This window comes from Capra hircus, unplaced genomic scaffold, assembly GCF_001704415.2.
Source record: "Capra hircus breed San Clemente unplaced genomic scaffold, ASM170441v1, whole genome shotgun sequence".
Taxonomy (NCBI): domain Eukaryota; kingdom Metazoa; phylum Chordata; class Mammalia; order Artiodactyla; family Bovidae; genus Capra; species Capra hircus.
The window spans coordinates 37,975-55,773 of record NW_017190155.1 but is presented as its reverse complement, the minus strand read 5'-3'; the positions used below and the strand labels follow the sequence as shown (position 1 = coordinate 55,773).

At 43.2% G+C, this 17,799-nt stretch overlaps 1 non-coding gene across 1 annotated transcript; it reads left to right on the top strand.

The window, feature by feature from the left end:
* The first annotated feature begins 6,552 nt into the window (after positions 1 to 6,552).
* On the top strand, positions 6,553 to 6,624 carry TRNAC-GCA. Its single transcript has one exon. It is a non-coding gene; the product is annotated as a tRNA-Cys (tRNA).
* Positions 6,625 to 17,799: the final 11,175 nt, after the last annotated feature.

Genomic DNA, 17,799 nt, shown 5'->3' with positions numbered 1-17,799 from the left:
CAAAGCTGTATATTGTCACCTTGCTTACTTAACTTACATGCAGAGTACATCATGCTAAATGATGGGCTGAATGAAGCACAAGCTGGAATCAAGATTGCTAGGAAAAATATTAATAACCTCAGATATGCAGATGACACCACCCTTATGGCAGAAAGTGAAGAGGAACTAAAGAGCTTCATGATGAAAGTGAAAGAGGAGAGTGAAAAAGCTGGCTTAAAACTCAACATTCAAAAAACAAAGATCATGGCATCCAGTCCCATCACTTCATGGCAAATAGATGGGGAAACAATGGAAACAGTGACAGACTTTATTTTGGGGGTTCCAGAATCACTGCAGATGGTAACTGCAGCCATGAAATTAAAAGCCACTTGCTCCTTAGAGAAAAAGCTATGATAAAACTAGACAGCATATTAAAAAGCAGAGATATTACTTTGCCAACAAAGGTCTGTCTAGTCAAAGCTATGGCTTTTCCAGTAGTCATGTATGGATGTGAGTGTTGGACCATAAAGAAAGCTGAGGGCCGAAGACTTGATGCTTTTGAACTGTGGTGTTGGAGAAGACTCTTGAAAGTCCCTTGGACAGCAAGGAGATCCAACCAGTCAATCCTAAAGGAAATCACCCCTGAATATTCATTGGAAGGACTGATGCTGAAGCTGAAGCTCCAATATTTTGGCCACTTGATGTGAAGAACTGACTCACAGGAAAAGACCCTGATGCTGGGAAAGATTGAAGGCAGGAGGAGAAGGGATGACAGAGAATTAGATGGTTGGGTAGCATCACCGACTCAATGAACATGAGTTTGAGCAAACTCTGGGAGTTGTTGATAGACATGGAAGAATGGCATGCTGCAGTCCATAGGGTTGCAAAGAGTCGGACATGACTGAGTGACTGAACTGAACTGAATGAACATTTAAACTTAAGTATCAGTTTTCCAATTTTTATTTTCTTCAAGCTCAATCATGGAGACTCACTCTTCAGGATGAGTGAGTTCCCAGTTGGCAGCAGCCTGGCTGTCTTGCCAAGGGAAGTCAAATTAACCCAACATCAAATCTCTTCTGTGAATCAATCCCTCACTCTCAAAATCCTGAACAACATATGAACCCAGCAGGGAACAGCATCCATCAAGCAACTGTGATATGTTTGCACTACAAAATCCCAAACATCCTCTTCATAACAAAATGATGTTACTTCTTTACTTCAATCATAGAGTTGCTGGAGCTAAGAGTCCTCAATATGGAACACACCCTGCTTCCTCCCATCCTCCCCCTATCACCCAGCCAAAGCCCAAATCTTATAATAGAGCCTTGTTACCACTGTCTTACTTAGATCATGAAGTGTGTTCTTTTGGCTTCAAGGAATTAAAAAAAAAAAAAAAACCTAAGCTGTTCAATGAGAGATGTGTTCCTGGTATTTGTCTTCAGGGAATCGACACCAGCTTTCCAGGAATGAGCAGCTGCAGAAACTCAGCCTCAGGCAGAAATGTTATATTGTCAGTGAGCTTGAAACTCCAGAACTTATTTTTATCCTTCTAAAAAATAATTCTTTCCACCAAACCCTTTAGTAATTAATGTGAGCCTTTAGGAGTATAAGCAAGATTTTTCCATATCTGATTGAAAGAGAGAGGTTGAGGTTAAGGATCAGAGAAGTAGTTAACAGAGACTGTGCATCACAAACATAACATGAAAATACCTGAGATCTGTCAAAAAAAAGAAACCATAAGGATAGTATCCTTTTGGGGCTGGGACCACCAACCATTCAAGTAACAGGTGAATGAGCTTATGGATTACCCTGGGAAGGAGAGTCTTCTTCTAACCTACATCCTATCCTATCAGTTTGTAAGTCCAAACCATAGGAAATTCTCCTGATATGTGTGTCACTATAACTCTGCTGGGATTGGCTAGGCTGGTGGTTTCACAAGGTTGAAAATGGCTACAATGACCAAGTGCTCCACTAAGCATTCATTACTAAGTGAAGGAAGGAGTGGGCAGGTTGCTTTTCAACACTGGGGCTCCACCTCCATCACAACCCCCCGTACAAACTGAGGGATGACACTGCTATGTGAGGAAACTCGAGAGTACACCAGAAAAGCAATTGTCGTCCAACTTCTTCCTAAACTTCGAAAATTGAAACCTAATAAAAGTTAGGTTTATGTGGCTTAAAGTCACATAGCAATAATTTATCTGAAGTGTTGTGAAAAAATAGCCTTAATCCCATATACCATACCGTAAGCAACTAAGCACCAAGCTTATTAAAAACTTCTGGAGTCCTAGGGAGAACTTGCTCAGTGCAGTAAGGCTAGTTTTCAGAGTGATGTTTTAGCTTCTAGTTTCTTGTGTCATGGAAACTATTTTCTTAATAGGACTCAGAGTAGTATATAGTCCCAGGTGACACAGTGGTAAAGAAACCGCCTGCCAATTCAGGAGACATGGGTTCAATCCCTGGGTCAGGAAGATCCCCTGGAGAAGGGTATGGCAACCCATTCCAGTATTCTTGACTGGACAATCCTATGGACAGAGGAGCCTGGTGGGCTACAATCCATAGCATCACCAAGAGTTGGACGTGACTGAAGCAACTTATCATGCACACAAAGTAGTTTATAGTCTGCATAAAGATGTCACCACAATGGAATAATCAGCAATTCTTGAGAAAAAAAAAAAATCTGATAGGGCTTATTGGGAACATAGAGTGCTCTTCAGCTCCATTGGTTCACAGAGAAACAGGGTCTCTTCCTGCACTGAAACCAATTGGACATACACCTCTGCTTCTAAGATCATGTAATAACACAGAGACCTTCAATTTTCAGGATAAAGTGACTGAAGGTGATGACAGTGACCACAAGGTATCAGGGAAATATGGCTTTGGGCTTTTGGAGTTGATAATGATACCTGCAACAGTGACTTTGGAAGACACGTTAGCATATATGTGGTTATAAAGGCTGCTGCTGCTGCTGCTGCTGCTGCTGCTGCTGCTGCTAAGTCGCTTCAGTCGTGTCCAACTCTGTGCGACCCCATAGACAGCAGCCCACCAGGCTCCCCTGTCCCTGGGATTTTCCAGGCAAGAGCACTGGAGTGGGTTGCCATTTCCTTTTCCAATGTACGAAAGTGAAAAGTGAAAGTGAATTTGCTCAGTCATGTCTGACTCTTAGCAACCCCATGGACTGCAGCCTACCAGGGTCCTCTGTCCATGGGATTTTCCAGGCAAGAGTAGTGGAGTGGGTTCCGCTATTGAATATTTAATCCGTGTTCTCCCAATCAATTTGTACACTGATTAGCCTGGTTTGACTTTAACCAACAGTGACTTTTGAAGAAGTTAAAACTTATATTTCAAAAGGTCAGTGAGTGGCATAAGAGCATAACCACTTGAAACGGAGATAAACATTTTTAAAAGTTAATCTTCCCCCTTACCCCACATAGTCTTCCTCCTCCCCTTCTTAATGATATTGGTATGTGAGATCCAACAAAGATATTTAAGAAATTTGATTTTTGGTGTCTGTGTGCCCTGACATTTTGTGGGGGAAAGAAATACGTATCACATCCCTTCATTTAAAATGTCATAATAACAGTTACACTTCATTGACTGATACTGGGCCAGGAGATTCATGCAATATTATGATTAAGTGAACAATGCAAAGAAATAGAGGAAAACGATAGAATCAGAAAGACTAGAGATCTCTTCAAGAAAATTAGAGCTACCAAGAGAATATTTCATGCAAAAATGGGTACAATAAAGGACAGAGACAGCATGAACCTAACAGAAGCAGAAGAGATTAAGAAAAGGTGACAAGAATTCACAGAAGAACTATATGAAAAATGTCTTAATGACCCGGATAACCACAATAGTGTGGTCACTCACCTACAGCCAGACATCCTGGAGTGTGAAGTCAAGTTGGCCTTAGGAAGTATTACTACAAACAAGCTTACTATAAACTCAGCAATTTCACTTCTATAAATCTATTCAAGAGAAATGAAAAAAAAATGAAATAGGTGCAGATAAAATTATTCAAATATTTGTAGCAGCATTATTCATAATAACAAAAAAAAAAGTGGAAACAGCTCAAATGCCCATCAGCTGGTACATGAAATGTGGTATATTTACACAATGAAATTCTCAGTAATAAGAAGCAAACTTAAGCCAGAGCCTGGATAAACCTCAAAAACATTGCACTAAGTGAAAGAAACCTGTCAGAAAGCACTACATATTGATTTATTCTATTTATCTGAAGTATCGAAAAGACATTCATGGAGGCAGAAGGCAGAGTAACAGTAATTGGGGCTAGAGGAAAGAAAAGGGATTATCTACAGCTGAACTGAAGGGAAATGAAGATGAAAGGAGTGTTCTGAAACTGGATGATGGTACTTGTGGTGGGGAAGAAAAGAAAACAAAAAAAGAAAGTGACAGTCCCAAATGAAAGGGTGGGGGTGTCGGTGAGATCCTGTGGCAGTGGGGTGCCAGCTCAGGTGGTGACATAGAGCCTAATTTGCGATGTCCCATCTTAAGTAAGGGATTCCCCCCAATTCCCACCTGTGTGCGTGTGCCTTCATCCTCTGGCAGCTGCCCTGGAATGTACAAGGCGTCAGAGAGACCAGGGGCACCAGTTAACAACCGGAAGGGAGGAAAGAACATGCTGAGGTGAAGTAGGTGGAGATTTCAGGCGCTGCAGGTGCATAAAAACAATAGTTAAAACATCGCCACAGTTGAAACCAATCGGTCCCTGGATGGGCTTGAACCACCAATCTTTTGGTTAACAGCCGAACACGCTAAACAGATACGCCACAGAGACCAGCTGCTGCAAATCTTTCCCTGTCCCTTCCAACTACTGTGGAAAAGTGATTCAAATGTCTCTATCTTGGTCCAGCCTCGCCGGCACCAGAGGCATTGAGTCTCGGTGTCGAGCACGCCAGGCTGTGGACACTGAGCCCTAGTGAGCGGGGCTCCGATGAAACAACGCTGAGCTCACGACCCTTCAAGCCTGCTCCTGACCTACATGAGACAACTCCAGCTTCTCTTGGGCTCAAGTTCTCCACTTCCCACTCTCTTTGCGCTCCTATACATAGACAAATTTCCAATAACTAGCAGAGTCAACAACCGAATTCTGTATAATGGCAGAGTACAATCAATTCGAGTCCAACTCTTTTCGACCCCATGGATTGTAGCATGGAAGGCTTCCCTGTCCATCACCAACTCCTGGAGATTGCACAAACTCAAATCCATAGAGTTGGTGATGCCATCCAACCATCTCATCCTGTCATCCCCTTCTCCCACCTTCAATCTTTCCCAGCATCAGGGTCTTTTCAAATGAGTCAGTTCTTCGCATCAGGTGGCCAAAGTATTGGAGCATCAACTTCAACATCAGTCCTTCCAATAAATATTCAGGACTAATTTCCTTTAGAATTGACTAGTTTGATCTCTGCAGTCCAGGGGACTCTCAAGAGTCTTCTCCAACACCACATTTCAAAAGCATCAATTCTTCGGCACTCAGCTTTCTTTATGGTCCAACACTCACATCCATACATGACTACTGGAAAAGCCATAGCTTTGACTAGACAGACGTTTGCTGGCAAAGTAATATCTTTGTTTTTAATATGCTGTCTAGGTTGGTCTGTTGCACAATTGCCCTTATTTCACATGATAGCAAAGTAATGCTCAAAATTCTCCAAGCCAGGCTTCAACAGAATGTGAACTGTGAAATTCTAGATGTTCAAGCTGGATTTAGAGAAGTGGAGGAACCAGAGATCAAATTGCCAACATCCATTGGATCATCCAAAAAGCAATAGAGTTCCAGAAAAACATCTACTTCTGCTTTATTGACTAAACCAAAGTCTTTGTGTGGATCACAACAAACTGTGGAAAATTCTTCAGGAGATGAGAATACCAGACAACCTGACCTTCCTCCTGATAAATCTGTATGCAGGTCAGGAAGCAACAGTTAGAACTGTACCTGAAACAACAGACTTGTTCCAAAGTGTGAAAGGAGTATATTAAGGCTGATTGTCACCCTGCTTATTGAACTTATATGCAGAGTACATCATGCTAAATGATGGGCTGGATGAAGCACAAGCTGGAATCAAGATTGCTGGGAGAAATATTAATAACTTTATATAGGCAGATGACACCACCCTTATGGCAGATAGCAAAGAGGAACTAAAGAGCTGCTTGATGAAAGTGAAAAATTTGGCTTAAAACTCAACATTCAGAAAACTAAGCTCATGGCACTTGGTCCCATCACTTCATGGCAAATAGATGGGGAAACAATGGAAACAGTGACAGACTTTGTTTTTCAGTCTCCAAAATCACTTCAGATGGTGACTGCAGCCATGAAATTCAAAGATGCATGCTCCTTGGAAGAAAAACTATGACAAATCTAGACAGCATATAAAAGGCAGAGGCATTACTTTGCCAACAAAGGTCCGTCTAGTCAAAAGTCCCTCTATGGTTTTCCAGTAGTCAGTTATAGATGTGATATTTGAACTCTAAAGAGAGCTGAGCGCCAAAGAATTGATGCTTTTGAACTCTGGTGTTGGAGAAGACTTTTGAGAGTCCACTGAACTGCATGGGGGTATAGCTCAGTGGTAGAGCATTTGACTGCAGATCAAGAGGTCCCTGGTTCAAGTCCGGGTGCCCCCTTTAAGGCCTAGATTTTGGATCTCCCCTGGTGGCTCAGAAGGTAAAACGTCTGCCTACAATGCCTATCATGCAGGAGACTCAGGTTCAATCCCTGGGTCAGGAAGATCTTCTGGAGAAGGAAATGGCAACCCACTCCAGTATTCTTGCCTGAAAAATCCCATGGATGGTAGAACCTGGTAGGCTACAGTCCATGGGGATTGGACACGACTGAGCGACTTCACTGGGACTGCAAGGAGATCATACCAGTCCATCCTAAAGAAAATCAGTCCTGAATATTCATTGGAAGGACCGATGTTGAAGCTGATGCTCCAATGCTTTGGCCACCTGATGCAAAGAACTGACTCAATGGAAAAGACCCTGATGCTGGGAAAGATTGAAAGCAGGAGGAGAATGGGAGGACAGAGGATGAGATTGTCGGATGGCATCACCAACTTGATGGATGAGTTTGAGCAAGCTCCAGAAGTTGATGATAGGACAGGACAGCCTGCTGCAGTCCACCAGGTCGCAAAGATTCAGACACAACTGAGCAACTTAACTGAACTGATAGAAGGGTATGTAAAAGGATAAATAGAGCAGGATAAGGCCTAATATTCAAAGACTCTGGTACAGCTGAGCGAATGATCTGAACTGACAGAGGCCTGGCACTGTCAAAGAATGCCAAGAAAAGAAAAAAAAAAAACAACAGTTAATAATTGGGAAAATAAAGAGGCCGAGTAAGTTTTTACCATCATGTCACTAACTGCATTTTTATCACTAGTTACGGAAGCAGAACGCACATGCTGCCCCCCAACTACCACAAGTTACTACAATGTGGTTTCCCACACTTGAGGAAATCACAGAGATCAACAATTCCAAAGTGCAAAGGACAACCCTTGCTCTGGGAGACCCACTTTCAGGATTATGGTGTCTCTGCCAGATAAGCATGAGTTGATCTTTAGCCTGCCTCCCCACCCCCGCCCCCGCACAGCCTTATACACGTTCACTGTCTAGACACGCTCATTTTGCCATTTCCCCACATCCCTTCCGCTACCCTCCTCACCCCCTCTTTTCCAAGTCTCTGAGGCCCTCCGAACAACTCTTCTAAAAATCCAACAAAATCACAGGAAAACTTCCATAACTGGGGAAGTGCCTCGCCGGGCACTGTACCACTTCGCTGCAAGATTTACATAGTGAAAGTGAAAGTAAAGTCGCTCAGTCGTGTCCGATTCTTTGAGACCCCATGGACTTTAGCCTACCAGGCTCCTCCTTCCATGGGATTTTCCAGGAGTGTGTTGCCATTTCCTTCTCCAGGGGATCTTCCCAACCCAGGGATCGAACCTGGTTCTCCCTCATTCCAGACAGACGTTTTAACCTCTGAGCCACCAGGGAAGCCCAAGATTTACATAAGCCAACCCCATTCACGACCTCTAAGGCCGCTCCTCTCCTCCAGCCCACGCCCGGCCCTCATCTCCCCTCCCACCACTGCCAAGATGACCAATGGCGGGTCGGCTACTGAAGGGGACGTGACGTCATGATTCCCCCGCCTTGTGGACCGTACCAATCCTGTGCTAAGAAACATCTTGTCGCTTAGGTGAGATACGGCGAATTTTGCCAGTCTCTTCAAATTCTTACTTTTTGTCCTGGTTCACACGCGGAGAACAGGAATTCTGAGATTGTGTGTTACGCTGATGCAAAAAGACTAAGTAATAAAGAAGCTGTAAAACAGTGTATGCACACACACACACACACACACACACACACACACATATATATATATATATATATATACAAGTATTAAAAAAAAAAAGCTTCCCTCGTACCTCAGTCGGTAAAAAATCTGCCTTCAATGCAGGAGACCTGGGTTTCATTCCTGGGTCAGGAAGATCCCCTGGAGCAGAAAATGGCAACCCACTCCAGTATTCTTGCCTGGAGAATTCCATGCTCAGAGGAGCCACGCAGGCTTCAGTCCATGGACTCGCAAGAGTCAGAGACAACTTAGCGACCAAATCACCACAATGTATAAAATAAAAGCATATGTATGGGTCATATGTATTTGTTATTCAGTTGCTCAGTCGTGTCCAAGGCTTTGCGACCTCATGGACTGCAACAGGCCAGACTTCCCTGTCCTTCACTATCTTCCAGAGTTTTCCCAAACTCATGTCCATTGATGCCATCCAACCATGGCAACCTCTGCAGTCTCCTCCTCCTGCCCCCAGTCTTTCCCAGCATCATGGCCTTTTCCAGTGAATCAGCTCTTCACATCAGGTGGCCAAAGTGTTGGAGTTTCAGCATCAGTCCTTCCAATGAATAGTCAGGGTTGATTTCCTTTAGGATTGACTGATTGGACTTCCTTGCTGTCCAAGGGACTCTCAAGAGTCTTCTCCAGCCAAATAGATTCAGAGTTACATCTCAAAGTGAAACTCAGTGTGCATATTCACTGCTCACATCCTTCCTACTTCATTCTCATGATATCCCAGGACCAAGCTTTTCCTTCACTCACCGTTTAGAATACTAGAAATGAAGATTCTGAAAAAGAAGTTGATGACTAAAATAAGGGCTAGAAAGATGATGTGCTTGCTTGAAGAGTATGGTTAATCTGTTGGTTGGTTTGTTTTCTCACTGGATATGATTGGGTTAGACTCCAGGGCCCAGAGAGGGGAGGAGGGAGAAGACAGCCAACTTGTGGTTTCAGAATAGAGAGCAAGGAATGCAGTAACTTGATCCTTGAGGGTGACATTGGCTTAAGGGGGAAGGTGACTAGCTTGGAGGAAGAGAATCCTGGAGTTAAACACAAAGAAACTCAGCACCTAGCTAACTTCTAGAAAGAACTTTCCTTCCTTCCTCCCTTCTTTCTCCTTTTGCTTTATTCCTCTGCAGCCATCAGAAATAGATTGTGGCTAATTTTATCTGAAATATACTTTATTCAAGAGCTACTAGGTTGGCCAAATGGTTCATTTGGTTTTTCCCATAAGGTGGCTCTAGTAGCACTTAGTGTCTTTAACATCATTCAAAACTAGTTTGTTTGATTATTATGTGACAGCTGTCACACACTGTCATATCAGCATGCAGTTAAAAATGTGATCAAAGTTGATAATTTTTGTGTAGCCATTTTAATATTGAAAATGGAAGGGGAAAAAGCAACATTTTCAGCATATTATGCTTTATTATGTTAAGAAAGGTCAAAATGCAACTGAAACACACACACACACATAAAGATTTGTGCATTGTATGGAGAAGGTGCTATGACTCATAGAACATGTCCAAAGTGGTTTGCATAATTTTGTGCCAGAGATTTCTCACTGGAGTATGCTCCCCAGTCAGGCAGACCACTTAAAAGGAATGGAAAGTATTAGTCGCTCAGGCGTGTCTGACTCTTTGTGACCCCCTGGACTGTAGCCCAACAGGCTACTCTGTCCATGGGATTTTCCAGACAAGAATACCATTTCCTTCTTCAGGGGATCTTTCTGACTCAGGGATCGAACCTGGGTCTCCTGCACTGTGGGCAGATTCTTTACTGTCTGAGCCACCAGGGAAGCCCCTCCACATAAGTGGAAAAAACTTTCCTGAGCATATTTCCGCACATGATTCTCTACTTAAATGTAACAGAAACTTTCCGTTTTTAAAACAAATGATCATGGGTGATGAAAAGTGTATACTGGACAATAATGTGGAATCGAAGGGATGGTGGGGCAAGCAAAATGAACCACTACCAACCACACCAAAGGCCTGTCTTAATCCACAAAGGTGCTGTTGTGTATATGGCGTGGGATTAGAATGGAGTCCTCTATTATGAGCCCCTCTGGAAAATCAAATGATTAATTCCCAAAGGTACTGCTTCCCATTGGGCTTCCCTTGTGGCTCAGCTGGTAAAGAATCTGCCTGCAATGTGGAAGACCTGGGTTCGATCCGTGGGTTGGGAAGATCCCCTGGAGAAGGGAAAGGCTACCCACTCCAGTATTGTGGCCTAGAGAATTCCATGGACTGTATAGTCCATGGGATCTCAAAGAGTTGGACACGACTGAGTGACTTTCACTTCACTTCACTGCTTCGAATTAGACCAACTGAAAGTCAGTCTCAACAAAAAGTGTCCAGAATTAGTCAACAGAAAGTGCATACTGTTCCATCAGGATAACACAAGAGTACATGTTTCTTTGATGACCAGGCAAAAACTGTTACAGCTTGGCTGGGAGTTCTGATTCATCTGCCTTATTCACCAGACTTTGGATTTTTATTTATTTTGGTCTTTACAAAATTCTCTTAATGGAAAAAATTTCAATTTCTTGGGAGGCTATAAAAGGCACCTGAAACAGTTCTTTGCCAAAAAGATAAAAATATTTGGGGAAGATGGAATTGTGAGGTTGCCTGAAGAATGACAAGGTTGTGAAACGATATGGTGACTATGTTGTTTAATAAAGTTCTCTGTGAAAATGCAAAATGTATCTTTTATTTTTTACTTAAAAAATTGAAGGAAATTTTAGGCCAACCCCAAACTAATGGCCCAGAGAATCTCCTGCAAATTGGAGAACCAGGCTTTACAAACTGGGAGGAATAAGGAAGGCCAATGGAAATGAGCGCACAGGCCAAATGGGAAGGGCACTGGTGCCCCTTGATGAGTGACAAACCCCGTAGCTCTCCACAAGTGACACTACTGGCCCTGCACACTGGATACCACCCATGGCTCCATCACTTCTGTGGCACCTGGCCTGTATTAAACTAGGGATCTTGAGATGAGGGGTTCTTCCACTGCAGGGATGAAAAGAAATTCCCCAGAGCCTACTCCTGTGTCTCTTGCATGTGTGCTCAGCCACTCAGTTGAGTCCAGCTCTTTGCAGCCCCATGGACTGTACCCACCAGACTCCTCTGTCCATGGTTTTTCCAGGCAAGAGTAGGGAAATCCATGGAGTAGGTTACCATTTCCTCCTCCAGGGGATCTTCCCGACCCAGAGGTTGAAACTGATTCTCTAACTTGTGTCTCCTGCATTGCAGGCAGATTGTTTATTACTGAGTCACCATGGAAGCATTCTTGTGTCTCTCAACTCCTGTCAGATTCTGGAGTAGTTGTTACTGATAAAGATTGGACAGTTGTTGATAACAGACCCACAACTTAGCCCCTAGGAAACTAAGAAAGCAGGTATGTGATCCTTAAAAGTTGCAGATGTGGGAAGTTCATCATTGAAGGGAAGGGCATTCAGATACTAGACTACCTGGATATGACAGAAGAATCCTCTGCAGCCCAGGCCCCTGCAGCTAGCCCAGTGGAGAACATTATAAATCCAGTGCCCCAGTCCCTGCAACCCTATCTCAAATAGACCAGGCATGCACAACCCTGTCTTGGAGCATATTAGATGTTTAGCCCTGAGTGCCAGTGAGGGTTTCAACCTTTTATATGGGGATGGCTGGTACTTCATCCAGTATTATTTACATTATCTACACTGAGAACTGAACAGTTTGAAAGTTTGCATTTCTGGGGATACAGTAATTGGTCTAAAGCCATGGTAACCAATTCCCACCAGAACTGGTTTTAAATATTCTTTATCCACCAATTTCTACTATAGGAGTTTCCTATTGCTACTGTAACACATCACCACACACTTAGTGACTTATCACACGTTTATTATTTTATGGTTCTGGAGATCAGAAGTCCAAGATGCATCTCCCTGGGCTATAATCAATGTGACAATTGGGTTGAGTTTCTTCCTGGAAGCTCTAGGGGAGAATCTATTTCTTTGCCTTGTCCAGCCTCTAGAAGATGCCCACATTTCACTCTCATAGCTCCCTTCCATCTTCAAACCAGTCACAACTGATCAAATTATTCTCACAACACATTATTCTGATACCAACTCTCCATCCTCCCTCTATATGGATCTTTGTGATTTCATGAGCCCCCCATCTCAAGGTCCTTAATTTAATCACACCAGCAAAGTTTCTTCTGCTATGTCAAGTAACATAATCACAAATTCCAGGGATCAGGATGTGAAAATCTTTGGGGAAGCATTATTCTGCCACCACAGCCAGTCTCCTCAGTGAACACATTTCTGCAAGTATAAGCTCTCTTCTGAAAGTGATCCAGGTGAAAGCAAGTCAGTCCACTGCTTCTGAGTGTCAGCCAGTCAACAGCTGAGCCCCGTGTTGAGGCATTGGAGTCACACAGAGGGGACAAAGTCTGTGGGGAGAGGAATCTGAGGACCCAGTGCTTGGGCAGTTCCCAGAGACCAGAGCTGAGAATGCCTTCATGTGGGGAGGAGGCTGGGGAGGATGTTAGGAACTGAATGCACGTGCCCCCCCCCACCCCACACCTAATTCATATCTTGAACTCTAATCCCTGTGGGGCTGTATTTGGAGAAGGCATTTTAAGGAAGTAATTAAGATTAAATGAGACCATAGTCTTGGGGTCCTGATCGGATAGGATTAGTGTTCTTATGAGAAAAGATACTGGAGAGCTTAGGCTCCTGCCCTTGTTGTTGTTGTTCAGTCACTCAGTCGCGTCTGACTCTTTGTGACCCCATGGATTGCAGCAGCACGCCAGGCTTCCCTGTCCATCACCATCTCCCAGAGTCTACTCAAACTCATCTCCATAGAGTCGGTGATCCATCCAACCATCTCATCCTCTGTCATCCCTTTCTCCTTCCGCCTTCAATCTTTCCCAGCATCAGGATCTTTTCCAGTGAGTCAGCTCTTCACATCAGGTGGCCAAAGTATTGGAGCTTCAGCATCAGTCCTTCCAATGAATACTCAGTACTGATTTCCTTTAAGAATGATTGGTTTGATCTCCTTGCAATCCAAGAGACTCTCAAGAGTCTCTCCAGTACCACAGTTTGAAGGCATCAGTCCTTTGACACTCAGCCTTTTTATTGTCCAGCTCTCATATCCATACATGACTACTTGAAAAACCATAGCTTTGACTAGACAGACCTTCATCAGCAAAGTAATGTCTCTGCTTTTCAATACACTGTCTAGGTTTGTCCATTGCTTTTCTTCCAAGGAGCAAGCATCTTTGAATTTCATGGCTGCAGTCACCATCTGCAGTGATTTTGGAGACTAAGAAAATAAAGTCTGTCACAGTTTCCAGTTTCCTCATCTATTTACCATGAAGTGATGGGACCATGATCTTAGTTTTCTGAATGTTGAGTTTTAAGCCAGCTTTTACACTCTTCTCTTTCACCTTTATTAAGAGGTGCCCTACCCCAGCTCAACCAATAAGAAAAGGCCTGTGAGGAGCCATCGAGGCATCTGCTATCTGCAAGCCAGGAAGAGTGGTTGCATCAGAAACTGAATTGGCACAACCATCAATCTTGATTTGGACATCTAGCCTCCAGAATGTGTGAAAACAGGTTGATGGTTAAGCCAGCCAGTCGACAGTAACTTTGTATGGTAGCCCAAGCTGACTAATACAGGAGGTTACTTAGCCATTGGCCTAAGCATATTCTCCTACCTGGGCCTTGGTGGGATCTGTCTCAGTTTTGTTCCTGTACATAGTACTTACAGCCCGCTTTCTCTTGCTAAGGATGATCTATGACTTTAGAATGACGTTTGATCACCTGGTTTAGGATTTCATAGTGTAAGTTATTCCATGTAACAGTGACTTGCACCAAAGGTCTTCTTAGAGTTTGCTTTCTTTTTTTAAAACAAGTTTGTGGGTGTGTGCTCTGTCATGTCCAACTTTTTGTGACCCTTTGGACTGCAATTCGCCAGGCTCCTCTGTCCATAGGATTTTTCAGGCAAGAATACTGGAAAGAGTTGCCATTTCCTCCTCTAGGGGATCATCCTAATCCAGGGATCGACCAGAGTCTCCTGTGTTCATGCAAGGCTAAGTCTGAGAAAATCGTCCCATCTGTTCCATGGAGATCAACTGAAATTTCATAGTCAAAGGAGAGTAGGGTTCTAGTTTAGCGACTCCATCACCACCTTCACTTTCTCCATCACCACCTTCACTTTCTCCATCACAGGCTCTTAGGCTCAGATGAAATTTATATCCTCAAACTCAATCTGGGAGGCAGGGTAATCACCACCTGAGAAAAGGAACCTAAAATGACTAGCCCTTGCGTAATATAATGGTCATCAATGGAGCACTTCTAGGGTTCTGATTTGCCTTTGTCTTTACTGTTCTGCATTGCACCTTCATATATCGTCTTAATTTTACTAAACTTTGTTGAAAGTAAACAATTTTTATTCTTAGTTTCAATATTAATTAGCACCTTAGTTAACACCATTGTCAGTGGCAGAATACTGCCCCTCTAGGTTGTCACCGCTGTAATTCTCAAAACCTGTGAATATATTAGAAAAAGAAACTTTGCAGTTGTGGTTAGGACACAGACTTTGAGACGAGGAGATGACCCTGGACTATTCAGATGGATACCCTGTAATTACACAGGGCCTTCAGGTCAGAATGAGGCAAAGTGAGGACTCTACCTCACTTTGAGTTTCTAGTTTAGAAGATGGATGAAGAGGGCAGAAGCCAAGGAATGTGGGAGGGCTCTAAAATCTTTTAGACAATGCAAGTTAACAGGTTATCTCTTAGAGCCTCCAGAAGATAAGGCAGTCCTGTCAACATTTTGATTTTAGTCCAATGAGATCTTTGTTGGGCCCCTAATCTACAGAACTGCAAGATGATAAAAGTGTGTTCTTTTAAGATGCTAAACTCATGGTCACTCGTTACAACAGACATAGAACCCCAATTCAATGTGTCTAGCATATTCACTTTAGCAGTAATAAGATGGGGGATATAATGAACCCTGTATGAATCTTTAAGTTATCTGTCTGTTTTAGGTTGGAGGTCAAGAGATATTGTTACATGTTTGAAGCATTACATTAGGTGTCTTTTTACTTTTCTTTTTTTTTTCCCCTCGAGGACTCTCACCCTATTTCCTATGCAGGTGTACTCAGCATGTTTGTCATTTGAATTACAGCTAACTGGGAGACAGTGGTGGTGACACAGACTGATCTCATTTGCCTTTAAGAATGGATTCCAACATATAGAAGGAAAGAATATCCTTCATGAAAAGTTAAATTTTGCAGAATTCTCCATTTCAAAGATACTTGTTTGTTTGTTTTTGTTTTGCATTTTTTACAGCCAAAAACTACTTTTCAAAGTGTGAAACACAAGAAAGGCTTTTAGAAATTTTCCCCAAAAGTAATTTGTGACTGGATTTTGACCAGTCTGAGATTTACTTTATTCATATGCTGTTGTTTTCATAAATGTTATGTCCATAAAATGAAGTTCTTAAAAGCGTTGCTTGAGTTCGTCATTGATTACTGATTATATTATCAATTCCTAGCAGCCACGGCAGCACAGGGATGAAGGAAGAGTTGCTGGGATGCTTGACTCACCACAGGGATAGAGGTCCTCGAATTTTCCTACTTTGTCTTTAACTAATTACTTCATAGTTTAGCTGACTTCTCACCCATTTTGCTGCTTCTGCCAATGAGTCCCTCAGTGGTGATGGCCAAAAGCACTTATGGAAAATACTTAAACAAGTGTAACAGAAGTTGATATCACTTCATCTACTATAAAACTGGGGCATGGTCTACCTCACACATGAGTCTTTTTTTTTTTTTAATATTTAGCTGTGCTGGATCTTAGTTGTGACATGTGGGATCTAGTTTCCTGACCAGGGATCAAACCCAGGCCCCCTGCATTGGGAGCGCAGAGTCTGAGCCACTGGACCACGAGGGAAGTCTCAGGCATGAGTCTTCTGATGGAACTTTTTGTTGTTGATGGTGGTGGTAGAATGTTTGTCTGTTGTTTGTTTTACTTTTTCAGCTGTTATTAGGAAGTAATTGTGGATTGAGCACTTGATTTTAATTCTGGAAGGTGAAAGAATGTAACTAGGAACTTTTCCTAGGGAATGATTTAAGATCTTTATGTTAATTTGTGGTGTGACTTATCCACTTTTCAATTAAAAATTCTCAAAGGAAAACAAACTTATTTATAGGGCTGAATTAGTGTTACAGAACAATAGGTTTTAAACTGTGATATGCAGCTCACCTGCATCAGAAACTTATGGTTATGCTTATGTGAAAAATTCAGACTCTAGGACTCCATACCAACTAAATCTCAGAATTGAAACCCAGGAAGTAGCTTCTATAATCTCCACAGCTGATTCTAAGGCACTCTAAATTTAAGAACCACAGTTTTTAGCCACTGCACACCAGGTAGCCAGACCTACCACTTCCTCTTCAAGGGTCAGTTCACTCTCCAAATTCACTTGGGAGCAAAAGGATGGCTTTTGTGATTTTCTAGGAAAAGAAGTGCTTGGTATGAAGCATGTGCATACAGACATGGTCTTCTGCAGGAAGGAGAGGATGTTTTCTAGACTGAGAAAGCTATAGAAATTTGGGTCTGTGGGTCTGTATGGATCTGTTCTCTCCACCTTCTCTCTTTGCTTCTAAAATTGGAGATTGGTGTGGCTAGGGAGAAAAGGGGCCTGAGAGTGACCTATTCCCTAAGGACTCTGTTCTCATTGCAGAGCTGAGGTGTGGACTCCGGGCCTGGACTATAGAAGTTAGAGGTAGAGCCTGTCCTGGGAAGTGCAAGCAGGTAAGTTACACCTTTGAGTGACAGAGGCTTTCTGTGTTACTGTTTCTCTGTCTCCAAAGACACTGTCCCAACCCAGCAGAAAACCCTGAGGACTCATGTCCTGGGCATAAGGCCTGGTAGGTAGAATGCCTGGCTTTCCTGCAGCTCCTCTGTGTGGGTTCTTTGTGTGCATTTCATATGCCCTGGGTGAGCTATTCAGGAGGCTCTTTCTCCTAAATAGCTGCTGCTGCTACTGTGTGGGTAGGACAAGGACATGGGGAAGGGCCGGCTCCTCAGTGTCAGAGCCTGGAGGAGAGGGTGGTAAACCTTCGTGAGGGCTGGGGGAGGCCCTGCAGACCTGGCTCCACCACTTGCCAATCACAGGACCAGGGCACAGAAGTCAGCAGGCAGCAAATGAACAGATTAAGATGGATGAGAAATCAGGATTCTGGGGACCAGACTTGGTTATATCTGCAGTGAGGAAAGTTACTCTCTGAGCTCAGATACAGCAACAAAGAGCGGGGAATGGGACTTGCCCACGCTCCCCCCACCCCCACGCTCTGCAGCCTTGCTGACTGTAAGGAGCAAGTGGAGGAAAGCAGACCACAGTGATTTGAAATCTGTGAAGCGAGAGAGAGGGAAAGATGGCGGAGGAATAGGACGGGAAGATCACTTTCTCC